The sequence below is a fragment of the Doryrhamphus excisus genome, chromosome 2, assembly GCF_030265055.1.
Source record: "Doryrhamphus excisus isolate RoL2022-K1 chromosome 2, RoL_Dexc_1.0, whole genome shotgun sequence".
Classification (NCBI taxonomy): Eukaryota; Metazoa; Chordata; class Actinopteri; order Syngnathiformes; family Syngnathidae; genus Doryrhamphus; species Doryrhamphus excisus.
In genome coordinates, this window is record NC_080467.1 from 7,282,725 (window position 1) to 7,306,706 (window position 23,982).

Genomic DNA, 23,982 nt, shown 5'->3' on the forward strand with positions numbered 1-23,982 from the left:
AAATACTAAAAATGTCATCCGATACTTCTCTACAAGAGAGGAGAAATATGATCTCAGGGAAGAACTTATAAACTTATATGCTAGGACTACGTTAAAAAGCCATAGCATTTCAGTATGTGGAATCAAACTATGGAATGGATTGAGTAAGACCCTCAAACAATGCACAACGATGAGCCAATTCAAGAAACAATACAAGCAGTTGATGTTTGCTAAATACAAGGATGAAGAGTCTTGAACCAGTCATGATGTGCTATACATACCACTATAGGGTCCACCCTGGACTGGTGGCCAGCCAATCACAATCATCATATAAACAAACAACCATTCACACTCACATTCATACCTATGGACAATTTGGAGTGGAAAATTAACCTAGCATGTTTTTGGAATGTGGGAGGAAACCGGAGTACCCGGAGAAAACCCACGCATGCACGGGGAGAACATGCAAACTCCACACAGAGATGGCCGAGGGTGGAATCGAACGTGGGTCTCCTAGCTGTGTGGCCTGTGCGCTAACCACTATTTCCATATTGAAGCACATTGTATGTATTTTTAAGACATTTTAAGACATTAGGGAGATGCATTGAGATGCATTTTTAGCGCCATCTTTTTAGCGGTTTTTAGCAGTTTTTAGGTTTTAGCTAAATACAAGGATGAAGAGTCTTGAACCAGTCATGATGTGCTATATATATTACTATATTGACACTTACTATGGTACCCATTATTTCATTGTATGGTCATATCACCTCGTACTTCGGTACGTGACAAAAATAAAATAAAAATAAATAAATAAAAAAACCTGAAACTATATTAGGAAAGCAGGAAGTGAACAAATGTAACAGTTACTGGTTGTAAAAGTACCAGATGGAGGGGTAGGATTTAATAAGCTTTGCTTCTTCCTACTCCTTTTGGACATGTGGAACTGTGAACTGATTATGTGATGCATTCAATTGTAATCTGATGCATGTTCAAATGAAATAAACCCATTACCATTACCATATCTATGGACAATTTGAGGTCTCCGGGTAACCTAGCATGCATACTTTAGGGATGGGGGAACACAGGGAGAGGTCCTGAGATGGTCCAACAGAAACACGAACCAAAGACGTCGCCAAGTTATTAGCATGACGGAAAAACTAGTAATAAGTTAAGTATAAAAATAAGTTCTGTTCTGTGTAAGCTGTTGCCCCCCCACACCAAGCCTTCCCCGGATGAGTTTGTTTTTCATTAGAGGAGCAGAGAGGCAGAAACGGTGCCATCTTCACTCATCTGCGCTTCACCCCCTCCTTGACCCCGCTGAGTGAAACAAATCCTCGTGAGTGATGAACCCGCCGGCTATTTGGACATCTGTCTTCTACCCGTGCGTCGCTGTGGCAGGGAAAGGTCCGACTACAATGTCACAGGCTCCCGCGACAACTTGTATTAACACCAGGTAGAGACATCTCAGTGGCCCAGCCTCGGAGATCAGCCATTAGTGTGCTGTCAGTCTTGCGGGGGTCCGGATGGGGGGGTTGATTCAAGTAAAGGTGAGATAATTACCGCTAGATTCAACATCTACTACTGGATTGTACTTTGACTGATGACGCTGGACAATAATTGACAATATCACAGACTTGTGACTTGACTCGAATTTTAGTCTAATGACTTGAAAATACTTGAGATTAGCAGTGATGGTCTCACTTAAAATGTGCCCCCATTCAAGGTGTTCACCTAACGTGATGGTTATGTTGTGTATTTCTAGATTCTAGATCTTGGACTCATGAGGTTCGGGTGTCCATCATGGATGGGAACCGAGACTAAGATCAATCAAACAATGACTCAATAGCCACGTTTAAATGAGGAGTTTTTTTTTCTTTCCGAATGACCTTTCTGAAAGCAATAGTATACATGGAAAGGAATATTCCAATCGCGTGTCTACATGCGCCGCTATAATCAACCAGAATAGTCAATGGGGCATGCGCAGTAAAGCGTAAACACCAACATCACGTGATACCGACTTCCTCCAGTTTTTCTTTCACTTGTTGGAATAACTCCATATTGCCAGTTTTTCCTTCGTCCAGTCTTGAAATTTACTTTGAATCAAAAACAAACTTTCCGCAGCAGTCCAGTGCCGATTGCTCGCCTCCATTTTTTTAAATCGAAGAACGTCTCGAGTTGCGTGTTACGTCATATCTCAGCAGTCGCTGAAAGAACGCACCCGGGAACAGGAAAAGATAAAGTTCAATCTTGCTAATATTTTATAATTAAGCTCTGCACATGTTTTATATAGATATGTATTTTCTTTTTTAATAAAACCGGACTTGTGAATGGCGTATAGAAGGGTTTAGATTCTGTTCCACAGATGGCGCTAATGCACACGAAAGCTGCTTGCCAACCGCCAATAAACAACAGAAGAAGAAAGAAAAACGCAGTCTGACAACTTTCCGATTGAGCGGGTACAAGATACCTCAATCGGATTGGAGAAAGGAATATTCCACCCCTGTGAATCCGATTATATATTCATTCGGATTGGCACTTTTATTTCGGAATGATACAAAGGTTACAATCTTTCCGTTTGAGCAAATAACCCCAATGGAATTGGAATATTTGGGTCCATGTATACGTGGCTAATAAATTGGAGGCTAACTAGTTAGTTATGCTTGAAGACGTGGCCCTGCAGTGATCCTGTAGCCTGCGTGTTAGCATTGTGGTATCAAAGAAAAGAAGTGTAAACGGGACCATAGGAATTCTTTCAGGGCGCCTATAAAAAAAACAAGATAATTTTGAACACATCTTCTTTTAATAAGTGGAGCAAACAAACTTTTTCTCTTTTTGTTTGGTGCTTATTTTGCTGCTAAAAACTATTTCGGATAATGATACATTCAAACGTATCAACAAATGGCCATCTTGCTCCATGTTGCGTTCACTGTAATTATTTCACTCGCTACTAAGACGTACTGTTTATGTTCTCTCACCTGAACCTGCCCAATAGGACTATTTTAGATCACTTAAAAAGAAACTAAACTTAATTGTAGCGGAGAGGGTGAAAGCGTGCCGAGTAGCATAACATGAAACGACAGCCACCTGCACGAAGATGTCAAAACACGATCTGAAAACTTAGTGAAGGAAATCTGATGAGGAGATAATTGCAAGTCAAAGCCACGTCACTTTCTGCCACCGTATATTGACATTTAATGCGGTTTCATTCCTCCAAAACACGCTTGAAGTCGCATTAGGAAACATACGATGTCAAAATCAGGACTGACTGGCCAGATGAGCAAGGCAGCATATGGCTCGTTAATACACGTAACAAGAAGTGATGAAGGAATTTGATGCACGTGAACAAGCTTTCAGCAGGCTTTGCACAGGAAACTCGGCACGGATGATAGAAAAACTTTAGTGCACAGCAAAGTTTGGTTAGAAGTCACTGGTCAAGTTATGTTGGGATTTTTTTGCTGGGGGCGGTTTTATGTGGTCGGGCTGACAAGCAGCTAGAACTCCGAAAATCAATATGATGTCTGACAAACTATTCCAATAGTTTTATTGGCAATACCCCTAAAATGACCTGCCAGGGTATCTTATTTGTTTATTTGGACCAGTTACATCACGGGACATCACATGATGGCAGTTGCAGGAACAGGAAGTACCTTAATTAGTCACAACTCTTCTACTCTATACGTCTCAGTACTTACCCAATGGACCAAGGACCCAATGCACAATAAACAGAAAACACAAACACAACATTAAAAGTCCAATTACTAGGTTTCAATACTATTTTTAAATATGTATTCATTAATAATAATAATAATCATAGGAGCTGCACGACAAAATGGTTCACAGTTAGTTCAATCCCACCCTCGGCCATCTCTGTTTGGAGTTTGCATCTTCTCCATGAAATAACACCCCTATAGTCACTTTTTCACTTGTATTATCAAATAGTAAATATAACCAAAGAAAATGACCACTTTTGGGGGGAATTTTGCCCATGATCTGCAGTCCTTATGAGACATCAAAACATATGTCTCTTTTCTGTGCATTCTAAAGATATAAAAAGGTAATTGTTTAATTTCATTTGAACATGCATCAGATTACAATTGAATGCATCACATAATCAGTTCACAGTTCCACATGTCCAAAAAGAGTAGGAAGAAGCAAAGCTTATTAAATCCTACCCCTCCATCTGGTACTTTTACAATCAGTAACTGTTACATTTGTTCACTTCCTGCTTTCCTAATATAGTTTAAGTATTTTTTTATTTTATTTTTGTCACGTACCAAAGTACGAGGTGATATGACCATACAATGACATAAAGGGTACCATAGTAAGTGTCAATATAGTGATATATATAGCACATCATGACTGGTTCAAGACTCTTCATCCTTGAAATGTAAAAAACGCTAAAAACAGCTAAAAAATGCTAAAAACGCTAAAAAGATGGCGCTAAAAATGCATCTCAATGCATCTTAAAATGGCTTAAAAATACATACAATTTGCTTCAATATGGGAGGAGTGGTTAGCACGCAGGCCACACAGCTAGGAGACCCATGTTGGATTCCACCCTCGGCCATCTCTGTTTGGAGTTTGCATCTTCTCCATGAAATAACACCCCTATAGTCACTTTTTCACTTGTATTATCAAATAGTAAATATAACCAAAGAAAATGACCACTTTTGGGGGGAATTTTGCCCATGATCTGCAGTCCTTATGAGACATCAAAACATATGTCTCTTTTCTGTGCATTCTAAAGATATAAAAAGGTAATTGTTTAATTTCATTTGAACATGCATCAGATTACAATTGAATGCATCACATAATCAGTTCACAGTTCCACATGTCCAAAAAGAGTAGGAAGAAGCAAAGCTTATTAAATCCTACCCCTCCATCTGGTACTTTTACAATCAGTAACTGTTACATTTGTTCACTTCCTGCTTTCCTAATATAGTTTAAGTATTTTTTTATTTTATTTTTGTCACGTACCAAAGTACGAGGTGATATGACCATACAATGACATAAAGGGTACCATAGTAAGTGTCAATATAGTGATATATATAGCACATCATGACTGGTTCAAAACTCTTCATCCTTGAAATGTAAAAAACGCTAAAAACAGCTAAAAAATGCTAAAAACGCTAAAAAGATGGCGCTAAAAATGCATCTCAATGCATCTTAAAATGGCTTAAAAATACATACAATTTGCTTCAATATGGGAGGAGTGGTTAGCACGCAGGCCACACAGCTAGGAGACCCATGTTGGATTCCACCCTCGGCCATCTCTGTGTGGAGTTTGCATGTTCTCCCCGTGCATGCGTGGGTTTTCTCCGGGTACTCCGGTTTCCTCCCACATTCCAAAAACATGCTAGGTTAATTGGCGACTCCAAATTGTCCATAGGTATGAATGTGAGTGTGAATGGTCGTTTGTCTATATGTGCCCTGTGATTGGCTGGCGACCAGTCCAGGGTGTACCCCGCCTCTCGCCCGAAGACAGCTGGGATAGGCTCCAGTATGAATGAATAATAAGAAGAAGATATAGGACATTCTTGAATGGTGCTAAATATTGCAGGAAGAAAAAAAACTATGGTGCACAAAAAATAAGTCAATAAAGCAAAGCAACAAAATGTAAAACTGAAAAACAGACAGAAAGGAAGAACTGCTGGTTGGAAAGGCTGGGGGACAAAAAGAAGAAGAAACAACAAGTAAAGGTCAATGCAACGTCTGTTGTATGAGATGAAACCTATCCCAATGTTTCCATCAGTGTTGGTGCCTTCAGTGTACTCGTCCATTTAAATGATACGTATTTTTTATGAATAATCTGCCTCATATCATTTATAGACACTTTCCTTGTCTTTTATTTTATGAAGCATTTGCTTTCTTGCTTTCTGCAAATACGAACACGTAGCAGCCAGGTGGGTGATGGATAGGCCACTCTTGAACTACATTAGCTGCCTTGACATTTACAAGACATTTTCCTAGCCTCAAAAGTGTGCAGCATAGTTTTCTTTTAGTTCTTTACATCAGTAAGTGTTGTCAAAGCTGCCGCTGCTGCAAATGTGAAGTCAGCCATCTGCAAATAAATCTGATTCAGGATCCAAATGGGGCCTGAAACTCAGATTCAGATGAATATTAATGGGAAACGCCAGGACGTCAATGATCCCTGGAATTTTATACATCCAGGAAAGCAAAGGAAAACTGTCATGTGTCACCACCATTTCCAAGCGAACGACTCTGTAATGGACCATTCATCCATTTGGCCTCATTGGCTTCAACTTGCCAGCGCAGCATTGGGTCCACATATTAGCACAGTGCCAAGGATCAGGGTGCAAAGTTATTGTCTTATGCTGTCAAATTGTCTTTTCATCATCTTCAATAAATATTTCAGTTATTTGGACTTTATTATGTTGGAGTATTTCAATAAATATTTGCATTAGTTGGAGGGTTTTTTTTAAACTTTGGAGTACCAAAATAATGACCTGAGTCATAATAAAATGTAAATAAGTACATTGTTATTATTAGAAAAACTATTATTTAAAAAAAGCATATCTTTAAATGGGTTTTCTGTGTATTTTTAATTCTTAAAAAGTTTAAACTGTTTAAAGTTTAAAATAAGAAAAAACAAACTGGAGGTGTCCAACAGTTTGCATCTCCGCTTTGTGCCGTAGCTTAAATTTGTAGGTCGTATTACTAGCATGCGCTACGGTGGTTGCTATCTTTTTTCCTACTTTTGCATTGCTACATTTTTTTTTATATAAAACTACTGCTCTTTTCTTTTATTATTTGCTGTTTAAGTTTTCTTGTCAACTTGAATTTACACACAATAACCCACACAAAAGCTTTCTAGATCTTCCAGATTCTGCACCTCTTCATTTATGTAGCCTTTCTTGCTTCTGACCCAAATAGTCTATTTAATTTATTCCACCCAGGGCTCGCCTCCGGGCACGCCAACTCCGCTGTGATTGGTCACACTCCCAAGCAATCCCGAGGACTTCCGGATATGTAGATTTACAGTGTTGTCAATCTGCAGCCCATATAAAGGAAGTGAAATAAAGAATTCTCTGAAATGGAGCATTCAAGGCCATTTCAAACTTCTTTCATGGCTCACATCCAAACGCGCAAACTCATTTTCTGAAAGTTTTGCGTGGTTTACAATGAGAATAGGTCAGAAGAGTGCAAAAGGCATAACCGGTCCCCATTTTTTTGGAAATGAACGCCTCCATGAATGCGGTGTTGGAGACGGCGTGTAGCCGCCAAGCCAAAGGAATCGACAGTTCCACATCAACCACTAAATCCAAGTTGGAATTAAGAAAGGCTGCTTTCAAACTGCCAAACGCTTTCTACTGTCGGCCGGCACAGATGGTTGGAATTAAAAAGAAAACTTCCCTTTACAAATGACTGCATCAATCACCTTAAATATCCCGTCATTAAAAATAATCTTGTGCATTTAAACCTGGAAGATAACACAGGGATGTAACGCTTGCATCGCGAGCAGAGGATGTAAAAGCGATAAAAAAACTACTCACTTGCTTAGCCTCTTTGAAGGCGAAGGCTGAATTCTGTTATATTTAACATGAGATGCAAATGACAGCATTCCTTGAGGATGCTAGCGTGTAATGTTATGTAAGAGTTCGAGAGAAAACGCCCCAGAAGTGAGAGTCTCAGCTCCAGGAGGCAGTAGGAGGCATTCTGACCTCTGACCTCATGTAGCTGCTGCATAAAAGAGAAATGACGTCAAAGAAATGCAACATGGACGCACTTTTAGCTGAGATTTGTAGCGTTTGTGGGTGTGTGGGTCAAAGTGCGTTTGCTTTGACGAGAGAAAATTTTTTTGTCGATGTAGAAATCTTACGATGTTTGTGGGACTGTTTCTACTTGTTCACGAGTCAACACCAAAATGAGCTACACTCTGGTCAAATTTGGAGTTACGGTGAATATCGGTGAACATTTTGGGGGCTTTTATTTCCTTAAAGGCTAAAAAACCAGCCTGGGATTTTTGTGATTTTGTGATTATTCAAACCTGCAATAAAATCCTGTTGTTCCAGCAGTCAAGTATAGCGTTTGAGTGTCGGATTGAACATTAGAGTAAGATTACTGACACCTAGTGGCCAGTGTGGAATATTACAGCTCATCAACTTTTTTGAATGAATGCTTTATTGCTGGATTTTGGCTGATTTAGACATTTTTAGGCAACAAAAGTAACATTTTGCTGAAATATACATCTTTTTTTCTAATAATAGGTTGTATTTAATATATATTTGAAAAATATTTAAAAAATCAAAAATAAAAATAAAGCAGGATGACTATATACCTTAGTCGACTTTAATTTACTTTAATACTCAGCAGGGAAATATGAATGATATATGAACGGCACTACTGATTTTTGAATGAATATATTATTCAGAATTGAACATTAATCAAGAAGAAATACATTTTTGGTGATACTGTCACCACCCTAGCTTAACATCCAAGACAACGTTTTGTAATGACTAATAAGCACATTTAACCGCCGGGAGCTTGCATACCATTAACAACCTAATTAATGATGAATATGCTCCTCATAAATCACTTCAAATACTGTATACTCCAAATTCATATCTTCTTGCCCGTGCTAAGTCCTGGGAATTATTAAAAAGTGTGAGCCACACAGGAGGCGTTCCGATGAAACGGAGTGGGGGGGCTGGCGGCTGATGAAACTTTAAATGAATGCCAGTCGGAGTTCGACGTTAAAGACAGAATCATGTCAACGGCATCTCGTGGAGTTTTTAATAAGTGTCACAGCAATGTGTGAAGCGGAGAAACACCCGTGCTAATTTCATTGCTAAAAGTCACCTTGTGCTGGGACATTTGGTTGTGGTTAACAAGGTGAAAGGTCAGTCTGTGTTCCGCATAAAAATTGTTCCGGTAAAATCCAACCAAATATGGTAATGGAAATAGTAATGGTTTTATTTCTTTTGAACATGCATCAGATTACAATTGAATGCATCACATAATCAGTTCACAGTTCCACATGTCCAAAAGGAGTAGGAAGAAGCAAAGCTTATTAAATCCTACCCCTCCATCTGGTACTTTTACAATCAGTAACTGTTACATTTGTTCACTTCCTGCTTTCCTAATATAGTTACATTTTTTTTACTATGGTACATAATGGGTACCATAGTAACTGTCAATATAGTTTTTTAAAATAATCTTAAAAAAATAAAACTTTATTTTATTAATTTTTCAATTTCTCAATTTTTCTAATTTTAAAAATTTTAAAAAATTTAAAAATTTAAAAAAATTTAAAAATTTTAAAAATAAAAAAAAAAATTTAAATTAAAATTTTTTTTTTGTCGTGTACCAAAGTATGAGGTGATATACAATGACATAATGGGTACCATAGTAAGTGTCAATATAGTGATATATATAGCACATCATGACTGGTTCAAGACTCTTCATCCTTGTATTTAGCAAACATCAACTGCTTGTATTGTTCCTTGAATTCTCTCATCATTGTGCATTGTTTGACGGTCTTACTCAATCCATTCCATAGTTTGATTCCACATACTGAAATATGTGAGCCAAGTTAGCCAGACCAGCTGAGATTAAGTCCCTTCAGTAAATGCTTCCATATAGAGCCATCAGGGTACAACAGTAGAGTCGCTAAGCATCATGGCCTCAATAGCTGGCAGGACAAGTGAGTACACATACAGGGAACATTTAGTACCAGCACTATTGATATCCATTCCCCTTCCTGCCCCAATTCAAGCTGACTTAACAGCGAAAACGGAACATGTATTATTTAATGTGAACTTTTAACCAGTTAACAGGAATACTTTTGCTATTGTGATCCACTTGTTCTAACAATGGTGGGAGTGATTGCTCAATAGCGGCCCCTCTCACTCATGAGCTATACTGTACATACAGTAGAGTGTCAATAGAACTGGAATTCATCAGCCCTGCAACCTGAAGTGATTTAAGGAGAGCTGCTCTATGCAATGTTATGGTTAGCTATGATGCTAATGTAACTAATAGTCATTGTTGTATGTAACAAGCTTCACGTATTGACCAGTGCACATTGTCTCACACCAGGAATAAACAGTGTCAGTGTTTTCAACAGGCAAGACCTTGAATCACAGAGCTAAAACTCTATTAATATAACAATAACAGTGTTTACTATTGTGAAAACCCATCCAAGGGGTCAATATATGTCGAGCTATCCAAAAAAAAAAAACATCAACATGTTAGCTTTGTGCTACATGTGACAGCAGAGGAGGAGTTGGCATGCTCTCGGCCCACGTCCAAAACACACAATTGAGGCTAATTGGAGACTCCACCGTCTCAATGAGGGGTGTCCAAACGTTTCAGAGCAAGGGTCACGTACGGTCAAAGCAAAGACTATGGGGGTCACTTTGATATTTTACACTTTGTAAACCAAACCAAACAAAACAAAACAGCTTCTTGTAGGCAACATGGTCATCAGATTCAGCATCTTACCTGGGGACGCTCACACCTGTGGCTGCAGTTCACCTTCAGGAATGTTTGGGGAGGAGCTGCCAGGTGTTTCCTGGATGATGTCATCACTGACATCATCAGACCCTACCATGTCGTGGGGGTTTATGGTAGACCAACCTACAGGTGGAGGTGATGGGGTGGAAAGTCCTTCCTTGATGCCGGGTGATGTTGGGAAGCCTTGCTGTTATCACCACATGCTTTATTTCTCTTGATTAAGTATGGAGATCTTTTAGCCTGTTCTTTTATACTTTCAATTTTTTTTATTATTATTATTTGCTAAGTTTTTCACCTTTTGGGCTGCAATGTCAGTAAAGACACTGCACATTTGGAAAGTGTCGGTCTGCTTCTGGAACTTTTTCAGCCCTCGGGCACCACACTACAATATTAGTATTATTGTGTTTTTTTTTTTTTAACCGGCTGCATGGCAGTCAAGTGGTTAGCGCGCAGACCTCACAGCTATGAGACCTGAGTTCAATCCCACCCTCGGCCATCTCTGTGTGGAGTTTGCATGTTCTCCCCGTGCATGCGTGGGTTTTCTCCGGGTACCCCGGTTTCCTCCCACATTCCAAAAACATGCTAGGTTAATTGGCCACTCCAAATTGTCCATAGGTATGAATGTGAGTGTGAATGGTTGTTTGTCTATATGTGCCCTGTGATTGGCTGGCCACCAGTCCAGGGTGTACCCCACCTCTCGCCCGAAGACAGCTGGGATAGGCTCCAGCACCCCCGTGACCCTCGTGAGGATAAGCGGTAAAAAATGAATCAATGAATGAATTTTTTTAACCTTCTAGTTTCACAACGTTATGCTCTTAAGATGTTGTTTTCACAATTTCTTATATTAATATTATATATAGTACGACTTATGACTAATATTTCTGCTTTTTCTCAAAAATAACTGTCCTAGTTCTCCATTTTTCTTTTTGTGTTTCTTAGCTTTCTGGTTTAATTGTACTTTTAAAACATACAGAGGGTCGATAATGAAAGAGTCGCCGGCCATAAATGGCTCCCGGACCGCATGTTGAAGGCTTGATGGAGAACCGCAAACAAATGATATTTTAGAGAGATAGATGGATAGACTTTCTTTATTGTCATTTCACAATAACACAGCAGTGACATTGCCAACAAAATGTTGTTGCCTGGCTCCCGTATAATAATAAATGATAAATAATAATGTGGAGAATAAATAGATTAATAATTAATAATTCATAAATAATAATAGATAATAATAGACAATAATACATAATACATAATAATACATAATAATACATAATAATACATAATAATACATAATAATACATAATAATACATAATAATACATAATAATACATAAGATATTAAGATATCTATTAATAAATAGATAAATAAATAGATTACATTAAATATGAACAATGTACAGCGTAAACAGTAATTTGTACAAATAATTTAGAATAAACAATAATAATTTAAAGTTTTCCACATGTTTTTATGCCTCTTGTGTGTTTTGGCTGGCGTGGAATCGTGCAGGTGAGCCTAATGAAGAGTCTGCTGGGTTCATCTGGCTTCAGCACCAAGGACAGCGCCACTAACTTGTTTCTCATCTTCCAACTTGGGCGGTCCCACACATGCCCACCCGTGTCACGACTCTCACACGCACTCCAATCTATTGGTGATGAATCCGGACACCAGTGCCTCCTCGTTGCTTTTATAATAGAAGAAGAAGTCACGATCACATGGATAGGTTCTTGTCCTCAACCCCCCCTCCCTCCAGTTACCTCATCCGGTCCAGACCCACCCCTTTTTTCCCTGCTTCTTCTTTGCTGTCTGTGTTCTCTGCAGGACCTCCCCCTTTTTTCTCCTCCTCGGCTTCAGTCTGAGCACATCCCCGGCTCCTCCATCCCACACCTTCCCTCAACCGCAAAGCTGCTGTGACTGGAAAGCCACCGGAAGCTAGAGAAGCTATAGAGAAGATAGAGAAGATAAGAGCCAGGAACGTGGCGTCCATCTGACGGACTTTTCAAAAACAAATCTATCCGTTATCCAGTCAACGAAGCCGGATTGTTTTTGATTTGTTTGTTTTTTTCAAGCCGAGCATGAAAAGGATTGCCAGGATTGCCAAATTATCCGCAATCCAGTTTTGTCGCCGAGCACCGGATGCTCCAGCAGAAGTTGTTGGCCACGCAAGTCACACGGCCGAGAGGAGGGGAGAGTTAGATTTAGGTGAGCACGATCTTGCACGATCTTTTCTTCCGTTTAAATGATGCATTCGAGGATTTTCGGCGTTTATTTATTTATTCATGTATTTTTTATTTTTTATTTTTTGCAAATTTGCTGCAGCGAGCTGACTTGAAGCAGGTTGTATTTAAGCAGAGCTTACGTGGACGTGTCTCCTGGTGTGATGATGATGCATGAAGTACGGCTGCTGCTTCGGATAACAAGCATGCTTGAAGCAGCCATGTATTCCTGTGTTCTTAAAAAAAACATGTATTGGCCTACTGGCTGTTTAGTGGGGGTCCAACCTAAGTTTAGAGGTAGAAAAAGGGCAAGGATATTAAGATCACATAAAGTTCTAAGGTGTGGGAGTGGGAGGCTTTAGTGTGATTTAGTGTGATGAATTTCATTTTTAATAAAAGTGTGTTTATGTCAGCAGAGAAAAAAGAGGCAAAGTTAACTTCCATCAATTGCTGTTCCACTGACTTACAGAGAGGGGAGCTCATGCTCTTTTACTCCAGCCGCCATTATTATTTGGAAAGGCAAGATAGCTGCTAATGATCCTCATATCAACTCTATGGAATTAGAGAATCTTTGAAATTGGTCCCAAGGCCATTTCCCTGACAGGACAGGACTGACTCGGCGTTTTTTTTTAAATTGCCATTTGTCGCCGGCGCTGTCCAATGCGACACAGCAAACAAAGCATTAGTCAACACATCCTGTGATGTTGTTTGGCCTTCTCGCCTGCTAAAAAAATAAATAAATAAATAACCTGCACTGGCAGCAGGGAAAATTGCTGGTGGGAGAAAAAAAAGGAAAAATCTGCCTTATTCATAATAATGCCTCATTCAATCTGGTGGCCTTTTCAGTGGCGAAGTGCCGGCGATGTGTAATCATGTTCACAAGGAAAAGGCATTCCACATCATTGTGCCAAGAATGGAAATGCCAGCATTGGCTTCTAGCTATATTTGTGTCACAGCGTTAGATGACCTCGTGTCCATCTATCGAAGGAAGGAAAGAACATTCTGAACGTTCTTGCAGCTGGACAGTTGTCAGTCAAGTGCAGCTTTCTGATGAATTTCCAGTCAATGTACGACGGGAATGAATATTAAGATGCTGTCAGGCAATCTTCACAAAGTCTCCAAGTGGTTGGGGTCTTTTCACGCCTACATTTGAAGTGCCCCCACCCTCCCTCCCACCCCCAGGAGCCTGGAAGAGAGTAAAGATAACCAACAGGGTCGCGTCATGACATGCAACAGGAACATTGTTGTATCTGTGTGAAATGCTACTGTTAGCGACTTAGAGGGGCACAGCTGGGGGGGAGTGGGGGTTATACATCCCGGCTGCTTCCTGTTCTGAGCATGTAAGCTAGGCCCCATGTACCAACACACACACATTCATTATGATAGTTTTCAGGTAATTGTAGCGATGTAGCAACATTTAAGACAAAGAATACGGCCTATTTCTAAACAAAATATATGCCTATTATTATTTTCTGTTATTTTTATTATTATTATTATTTCTGTTATTATTACTATGATTATTTTATTATTTTCTAATAATAGTAATTATTATTATTATTTTATTTTCTGCCCCAAATTAACCATTCTCAAGCATAGTAATGGCTACTTAAAGTAAAAAACAAATATAAGACGCATTCAAAGACGCAGTGAATTATATGTAATATTCAACACTAGACACTAGGTGTCAGTAACGGTACCGTAATGTTAAGTGAGGCACACTTGACTTGCAGGTTAGGCACCATAATCCCAAATAAAAACACAGACTACAGAAAGCTGAACCCCTGATGTCACTTCCTGTCAACCGTTCACTCAGGACACACCAAGGGAAAATATTTATAGCAACGCACATGAGCAAGTTTTATTTATGTCTTAAAGTTCTACTATATTGAGGAATATGAATCTAAGGGGGGCTATAGGGGTGTTAATTTATGTCTAGAGGGCTCTAATTAAATTAGTTAAATTGCATTTAGAAGGTTGTAAACAGGTTTTCTTCTTAAGGTTATGAAAATATTCCTTTTGTAAATAAGGTAACCGTGATAAATGAGGAATTACTGCAGTTCTATGGGTTTCAATTGCAGTATTGATTTACAGTATACTGTCAATATCAGTTCCTTTCATTATTTTCATTCATTCATTTTCTACCGATTATCCTCACGAGGGTCATGGGCGTGCTGGAGCCTATCCCAGCTGTATTTGGGCGAGAGGTGGGGTCCACCCTGGACTGGTCGCCAGCCAATCACAGGGCACATCATCTTCAAATTAGCAACTACTCATATTTTGTTTGCTAACTTGCTAACTAACAGCCTTCCTCCTCCTGCTGTGAATACAGAAAACACAACACATGCATGTTTATTGCCAGCTAATGATAGCAATTTGGCTAAGTTTAGCTACTAAATACTGAGTGTGGTTTGTGATTAGGCTCCTCGAACACAGCAGTGGGTGACCGCCATGAAGGCCAGATATTTTATTCAGGCCAAACAAAAATTTCGCAAAATTTTTATGGAGTTGAATTCAGAATTTAGAAAAAAATGCAATATTTTTGTTTGTTTAAACCACTCTGGGTACCATACGCTAGCCTGTGGTAGTGTTTCCATATTCTTTGGTTTCAAACAATGTTGTGTAGTCCCTTTAAGTGTGCATGACATCACTATCATTCCTGTCCTATCATTCCTGCCATTAAAGTAAAAAGATCCAAATTTGAAGTCTACACCAAGTCTTTAGGGAACCCACGCAGGCGCAGAAAGTGATTACAATAGAGGCATTTATTTTTATAAATTTTTCAAACTCGCCATTCTTCCCCTGCAGAATCTGATAAGTGTGTGCTCCAAACTCGTTCATCCTTCCTTCAAAGTAGGCAACCAGTTTCAATGAGCGGCATTTGCATTTGTTAAAAGCGCCTCAACAATCCCACATGAGCAACGAACTGTAGCGCATCAAAAGTTGATAAGAAGCAGAAATAGGTGCACCGCGTTGGAAACGTAGCGCCCTTGATTCCGTCTTGCTGTGGGGATTTTGTCAAGCATCATTCGGAAGAACAAAATTCTTTCCCAAAAAACATTATTTTGACCCCAAATTAGCTTTGTCATGTTGAAACCGGGGGGGTCCAAACTTAACTAAGCCACATAGTGAAAGGATGCTAGGACAACTTTGATATTTTGTAAAGCAACACGAGTTATATATAAGTCATACAAGTCATACTGTATGTACAATACAAGTTATACTGGATAAATGTCAAGAAAAAAACTGTTTTATATACTACTATAAGTAATACAAGTCATACTGTATATACACTACAAGTTATACTTTATAAATGTCAACAAAAAACTGTCTTATATACATAGGTTATACAAGTCATACTGTTTTTACACTACAAGTTATACTGGATGAATGTCAAGAATAAAAACTGTCTTATATATATATATATATATATATATATGTTATACAAGTCATACTGTATATACACTACAAGTTATACTGTACAAATGTCAAGAAAAAACTAGTATTTTGACTTTATTCCCACAATATTATAGCTTGTTTTTCACAATATCACAACTTAAAAAAACAACGTTTTTGGGGGAGAGGCGGGGTCCACCCTGGACTGGTGGCCAGCCAATCACAGAGCACATATAGACAAACAACCATTCCCACCCACATTCATACCTATGGACAATTTGGAGCGGCCAATGAAGCTCACATGCTAGCATGTTTTTGGAATGGAGGAGGGAAGCGGAGTGTAAAATGATATTTTTCCTGGACATTATTGTCAATAAATGAGGACTTTTATGTTACTTTTTACTTGTTTATTTAGCTTTCTTGCGAAATCTAATCCACAAATGGCCCCCGAACCAGGCTTTGGACACCCCTGGTTGAACCGAACCACATGTCACTCCGTCTCAGAGAAGAAAAACAAGCCCGTTCATCAACTTTCACAAATCATCCACACATGCCAGATTTTTAATAGCAGAAGCAAGCCAATCAATCAAGGTAAAACATAATACAGTAGTTATTCAATTAATATGAAATGGAAAGCCTTCTAATCAAAGATCTTTATCCAAATGAATTTCAAATGGTTGCTGTATTACCTGATATAGGCCAGAAGATTTCTTAATTAGAAAACGTAAGTAATGAAGCTTCCCTGGTTCTATTAGTAGTCCCGTTGTTGCAATATCATGTGGAGAAAGATGAAAAGGTTATTATTTCCCTTTTGATTACCAATGTCATTTTACGCAGATGATTCATTGATCATCTACTCACTTGCCAATTCATTAGGAATGTCAAAATAATGCTTTGCCATGCGTCAACATGGCCTCTCCTTCATTCTTTGCGAGGTGCGAGATGATTGTTACTGATTTGTGGTGACGTTGATGATATACGTACGTATGTGACTCTTCATTGTAAAGATTAGCGTGCAGCTCTTTGTGCGGATTTTAGCATCTGCATATTAATATTTCACATAATCTCTCCCAACTCCTCACGGGGAAAACACTACACCGTGGATGAAATCCAAATGAGATTTCCAGAGATGCTTTTTCTGCACGATAGATGAATCATTTTCTGTCACGCTTGGTGCACAGGTGAGCTGAAATGCAGGACTTTGGGAGGCAGAAATGTGAATGAAAGAAGATTTATTGACAAGTTGAAGAGACGATGATTGTGGCTGATGAGAGAGAGGTCGTAAGCGGAGGCATCGAGGCAGCACGTTTTTGTTCCTTGCTTCCATTTTTAGCTTGTGTGTGACTGTAGCGTTGTACCGAATGTCAGTAGTTTCTTATAGAATATGGTATTATTATTTTTATTATTATTATTATTGATGCTACTCTATTCATTATAGTTGGCATTCTAGCTGCTAAAATACTGTAATAATTCAGTAGTTGGGCTATATGACCTATATACCATATTGACCTGAATATGGGACCATCCCTCTTTCTGAAGCCTGAAATAAAATAAAATAAAATAAAATAAAATAAAATAAAATAAAATAAAATAAAATAAAATAAAATAAAATAAAATAAAATAAAATAAAATAAAATAAAATAAAATAAAATAAAATAAAATAAAATAAAATAAAATAAAATAAAATAAAATATTCATTCATTCATTCACTCATTCCTTCATTTTCTACCGCTTATCCTCACTAGGGTCGTGGGGGGTGCTGGAGCCTATCCCAGCTGTCTTCGGGCGAGAGGCGTGGTACACCCTAGACTGGTCGCCGGCCAATCACGGGGCTAAAATAAATTTATTAAAATAAAATTAAAAAAACCTATAGAACCTATAGAACTTACTATATAAGATGTACACGGACTTCATTTCTATTAGTTAAAACTGTAACGTGGCTCAAAAATATCATTTTTATAGCAATCCAAAACCAGTTCACTGATATTATAAAGCAGATTTTATTTTTATTTATGCTGGAATAAAAGTTCTATAAAGGGAATATTCACTTCTGTCAGATGCTGGAGAGTCCATTGTGTCCATGTACTGGCCTACAGTACTACATTCAGTACTATATGTCATGTTTGCATGTTAGGGTACTCTGCTGCATGTGACGTAATCCCTGAGAAGCGGCACAAAAAGCCAAAGAAAAAGCAAAACATGCAGTTATTCCTCCGCTGTTACATTCCAAATCTTAACCAACTCCTCAGGTTCCTGTTCTGCTTTTGGAAACATTTTTGTGTCGGTTTTTGATCATTTATGGACATTTTTCCTTTGGTTATCGATAGCAGTGGAGTAAAACTGTTTTTATACGTACAGAAGAGACATACTTTCGATCACTGAAACGATCATTGTTGTTTCACTGTCGTGGTTTTCGGTAATCCAATTTAAGGCTATCAAATTACAAGATTAATTGTGATTAATTAATTACGGTTATATTTTGGATGCTTTTTTTTTGTAAAATCTGTTTTTATGCGCTGGGCTTCTTCAGCTAGAGTTGTTGGGGAGGAAGACAGTGGTCAGTCATACCCTGAAGTGGACATCCATCATAGTTGGGAGGGCAAGGTGAGGAGCAGGGAGTGCAAATGGAGGAAGTTAGAGGTCCCATGCATATTAATGGCATATTAAAAATTATAAAAACACCAGACAACAGCACCATTAATAAAAAAAAAAGTGATATGGCTCCATATGCCTTCTTTGTAAGAGCGGAAATATTGCAAACCTGAAATATATATATTCTGGAAATATATATGACTTTCTATGAGGCCCTTGTTGGACCCCTGCCCTGCCCTATACTCTAGCACACATTAAATACCAGCATAAATCCTTCATTTATGTCAGACATGTCCCCATGGGGGGCATCTGCCCGTGAACTTATAGCCCACATCCTGTTACACCCAGCCTGGGAAGGGTGGAAGGGGGGGCATTGATCGTATAGCAATTAATGCATAATTGTGCTCAGTGGAGGTTACTTCCTGTAAGCCGTTGCTATGGTAGCACATGCTACATATGCAGGACATATCCTAGTTTAATTTCAACTATATCAGTCTATATAATTAGCACTTGAAGAATAAGCAATGGTGGGTGAAATATGGACTAATAACGGCCGGAATTTTTCCTACTGATTTTAATCTCGTTGATGGAGTTTTTCATTACTTTGCATGTAAATGAAACACTCGTGTTTACAAGGTAAAGCTCACCCGGGGGCTTAAGGCATGACTGAATTTAAAGTAGACTCGCCTCAGGGCGAGGAATATTAATCTAAGCAAATACATGACTTATTATATTGATCCAATGGTGTCTGAGTGTGGATGTTCTTGACATGTTCAAAGTTTATGTCGTGTTGTAGTAGAAATTTATGATTGCGTGTTTTTGAAGTGAATGTAGAGCAGGTTAGTTTTTTTTTTTGCAGCAGTGGAAGTATGGTTTAGAAAAAAATCTAAAAATAAAAAAATAATCATTCATTAATTCATTTTCTACCGCTTTTTCCTCATGAGGGTTGCGGGGGGTGCTGGAGCCTATCCCAGCTGTCTTCGGGCAGAGGCGGGGTACACCCTGGACTGGTCGCCAGCCAATCACAGGGCACATATAGACAAACAACCATTCACACTCACATTCATACCTATGGACAATTTGGAGTCACTATAGAACATTCATTCATTCATTCATTTTCTACCGCTTTTGCTCACGAGGGTCGCGGGGGTGCTGGAGCCTATCCCAGCTGTCTTCAGGCGAGAGGCGGGGTACACCCTGGACTGGTCGCCAGCCAATCACAGGGCACATATAGACAGCTATAGAACATAATTGATTCAATTAAGTCTCTTATAGGGCGGCACGGTGATCAAGTGGTTAGCGCGCAGACCTCACAGCTAGGAGACCAGGGTTCAATTCCACCCTCGGCAATCTCTGTGTGGAGTTTGCATGTTCTCCCCGTGCATGCGTGGGTTTTCTCCGGGTACTCCGGTTTCCTCCCACATTCCAAAAACATGCTAGGTTAATTGACGACTCCAAATTGTCCATAGGTATGAATGTGAGTGTGAATGGTTGTTTGTCTATATGTGCCCTGTGATTGGCAGGTGACCAGTCCAGGGTGTACCCCGCCTCTCGCCCGAAGACAGCTGGGATAGGCTCCAGCACCCCCCGCGACCCTCGTGAGGAAAAGCGGTAGAAAATGAATGAATGAATGAATAAGTCTCCTATAGTCCTTTGAATTAGAAGCCAAACCTTCAAGGTATATTCTTGCCTTCAACGTATCTCCTTCCGTTTGACAGAGAACGCTAAAGTCTTTTTAGTGAGGTACTTCCAGTTGTCAGGAAAGACGCTCAGGTCAGCTGTCAGCCTGGACCAGCCCCTGAATATTTAGTTGCCCGATACAATTAATATGAATATAGTACTGCAAATTTCTGGGGTCATATTTGGAGCTTAATATGAGATTATAAAAAACATTTTGAAGTCGCGCTGAGCTTTTTCTTAATTTAAAACAACCTCGCTGAAGCAACCGCTTCCCTTTTCTGACCGTGAAAATCCTTTCCACCAAGGTTAGAGTGTCACACTGGGAATATGATTTGAGGTGGCTGCTTCTATTCTCAGTGCCGTGTATTTCCAAGGTTGGGATTTTTTCCCCGACATGGCTCCCAATGAAGAGCAGCAACACTGACTTTTCGATGAAACGCGGAGACATGCGGGCTGTGTTGTCTGCCGCATCATTTGATGAAAGATTGCACTTCTCTTTTTCTTGTTTGTGTTTTCCACACGCAACGAGCAGTGAGTAAGTGGTGCAGCGGGCTGTATCCTGGATAAAGTGACACAAAAATAGCCAATTCGACGGTGGAAATGCAGACTCATGCATTTGCACAGCCTGTTAGAGAAGTGCAAAAAAAAACAAAACACGACTCTTAAATAAATGAACATGTTTCTACAATGATTGCGGGGAAAAAAAAGCATCCTTTCTGTGGAGGTCAGCTAGTTCTGAAATGTATGACGACCATTGCACGGTGCCGACTCGGCTCTTCAGTGTTCCCGTTGAAATAGTGGAGCAGGAAACGGCAACAATTACACCGCATTGACCTAATAAAGATCAACTAAAGGGTCTCTACTATTTACTTAGTAAAAGAGGCTAATTTTATCCAAATGGAGACTGAGGGCAGCAAAAAAGTGGAGACTCTGGAGACTGCAGCATCAACTAAGCGAACTAAGACATAACGGTCTCTAATTTGCAAGGTGGCGCAGGGTAGCGGGGCGTGGCGCAGCCCACACTTAGCGGTAATTTGGTCCAGCGCACCACTTTGGTAATTCGGTAATTCTGGACTGCGCCTAGATGGGCGTGGTGGCGCACCACGGTAGGTATCCACATTTTCAGCTTGGCTCAGTGACAATTTTGTGACAAAAACGGTGCGCCAAAGGTGCGCTGAAAGCTTGTCAGCTCCGACTTGGTGTATTCTTGGCGCAGGTGAAGCGCACCCTGCGCAGTGGTGAATTGTCTGAGAGGCGCACAGTGCACACACGTCACCAACACCTCACAGGCACAGGTTTGTCAGGCACATTTCAATGGTTTTCCGAAATGGAAATATGTTAGTAGAACTTCCCAAAAAAACCTTGTGGGGTCTCAGCAAACAGCCGCCCTGCGCGACTGGACCCGACTCACCTCTGTGTTCCATCAGGTGGCGCAGAGGGCACCCATAAACAAACAATCACAGCGTTCCGTCTTGGCTAATGTACGTATCCTCTCCACCGTGTTGTGCAGCACTCAGCAGAAAAAAAGGCCCCGCAGTGGCCGCACGACCAAGCAAAGCGGGGCGCACCCACACATAGCTGTAATTTGGTCCAGCGCACCACTGTGCGCAGCCAATTTGGTAATTCGGTAATTCTGGACTGCGCCAAGATGGGCGTGCCGGCGCACCATGGGAGGTGTCCACATTTTCAGCTTGGCTCAGTGACAATTTTGTGACAAAAACGGTGCGCCAAAGGTGCGCTGAAAGCTCGTCAGCTCTGATTTGGTGTATTCTTGGTGCAGGTGAAGCGCACCCTGCGCAGTGGTAAATTGTCTGAGAGGCGCACAGTGTTTGCCAGGTTTGTCAGGCATATTTCAATGCTTTTGCGAAATGGAACCTTGTGGGGTCTCAGCAAACAGCCACCCTGCGCGACTGGACCCGACTCACCTCTGTGTTCCATCAGGTGGCGCAGAGGGCACCCATAAACAAACAATCACGGCGTTCCGTCTTGGCTAATGTATCCTCTCCGCCGTGTCGTGCAGCACTCAGCAGAAAAAAAGGCCCCGCTTTGCTCGGTCGTGCGGCCACTGCGGGTTACAGCCCTGTCAAGAGCGTCGAGGCACAGAGCTGTACTCAATGTTCAGAGTGGTGTACTATGGGGCCAGATTGTTGCGGAGCGAGGTCTTTTGTGAGCTGGCCCTTGCTCGGGTACGGAGCGTCTCACTTCAAAAGAGTCGGGCAATTTGAAGGTGAATAAAAGCTCTGAGTCGACCAATTGGGCCTGAATTCCCCCAACTAAACTGCAGTATCAGCAGCGGGTCGTTTCTTCTCAGCCGGAATGGCTCAGCCCTGCACGCTCGGACATTGGAGTCGAGTGGATGGGGAGGAAGGTGTGTTGGATTTATCAGTAATTACGGAATGTTATTTTCTCTGTCTGCAGCCATCCTTTAATCTTGACACCTGGTGATCATGAGGCACTCGGAGGCCCCTATTAGAGGTGGAAGGTATTTGAAAGGGGGGTGCAGTTCCCTTGATCCCCTTTGCAAGGAAGCGGGGTGACAGAGATGGAGTACGTGGGGATACCAGGCCGAGAAGAGACAGAAGTTGAGGGCAATTTCTTCCAAACTCCAAAGGTTATTTTTAAGTACAACATATGGGATCCCGAGTGGTGAGAAAATGCCGGAGAAAGTCAACGATCCCAGTCTGAAAGAATTCCAGTCGTAAAATAGAAAACATCTGTCCCCTCACTCCATGGGCTCACTTTGAACAGTAACCAAAAGACCATCAAGACGTAAAAAATCAAATTGTGTATCGGAGGGGAAAAAGTCAAGACGTGTAGGATTCAATATCTCTTTTGATTTCAGATTCCTCGACACTTTTCTGCACTTTAAGTTGTCGAACGTTAAAAAAACGCCTCCTGTCAATCCTTTTTTCCTAATTTTAGCATAACACAAACAGCCGTTTCAATCATCTTATATGTTGTTTGTTCCCTCAGAAAAAAAAGCGAGATTTGTCTGTTAGAACTAAGAATAAAGAAACACAATTCAACTCTTTTTTTAGGTTGCAATGTTTGAGTGCTCACACCTTGTCGGATTGCTTTGAATCAAGGCTGGGTGACACGGTCGAGATATGCAGCCGATAATGAAGACGCTGCTCATATAAGATACTGTATGAACGCACCCGACGGAGATGCTTCAGTTAGCAGAACATGTTTCAGAACCTAACCACTGAAGAGGAACTGTCAGGTTTGCGGCATCAGAGGCCCAGAAGTGGGCAGAAGATACAAGTACAGGGGTCAGCGCCCCCATGCAGTACCTCACCAAGACCGACAGCGCCTTTAAATCTAACCGACGTTGCTATTTAAAGGATCTATGGGAAGCTAATGGATGATTTTCATTCATTCATTCATTCATTTTCTACCGCTTTTCCACACAAGGGTTGCGGTGGGTGCTGGAGCCTATCCTAGCTGTCTTCGGGCGAGAGGCGGGGTACACCCTGGACTGGTCGCCAGCCAATCACAGGGCACATATAGACAAACAACCATTCACACTCACATTCATACCTATGGACAATTTGGAGTCGCCAATTAACCTAGCATGTTTTTGGAATGTGGGAGGAAACCGGAGTACCCGGATTTCTTCTACTTCTAATCAAATGCCCATCCCAGG

The 23,982-nt window shown here is 40.4% G+C and overlaps 1 protein-coding gene across 1 annotated transcript in view; it reads left to right on the top strand.

The window, feature by feature from the left end:
• Positions 1 to 12,235: 12,235 nt before the first annotated feature.
• Positions 12,236 to 23,982, top strand: part of brinp1 (bone morphogenetic protein/retinoic acid inducible neural-specific 1) — a 121,931-nt gene continuing 110,184 nt past the window's right edge. The window contains exon 1 of the mRNA XM_058065135.1: positions 12,236 to 12,657. The gene's annotated coding sequence lies outside the window, so the exon portion shown is untranslated. The remainder of the gene's footprint in view (positions 12,658 to 23,982) is intronic.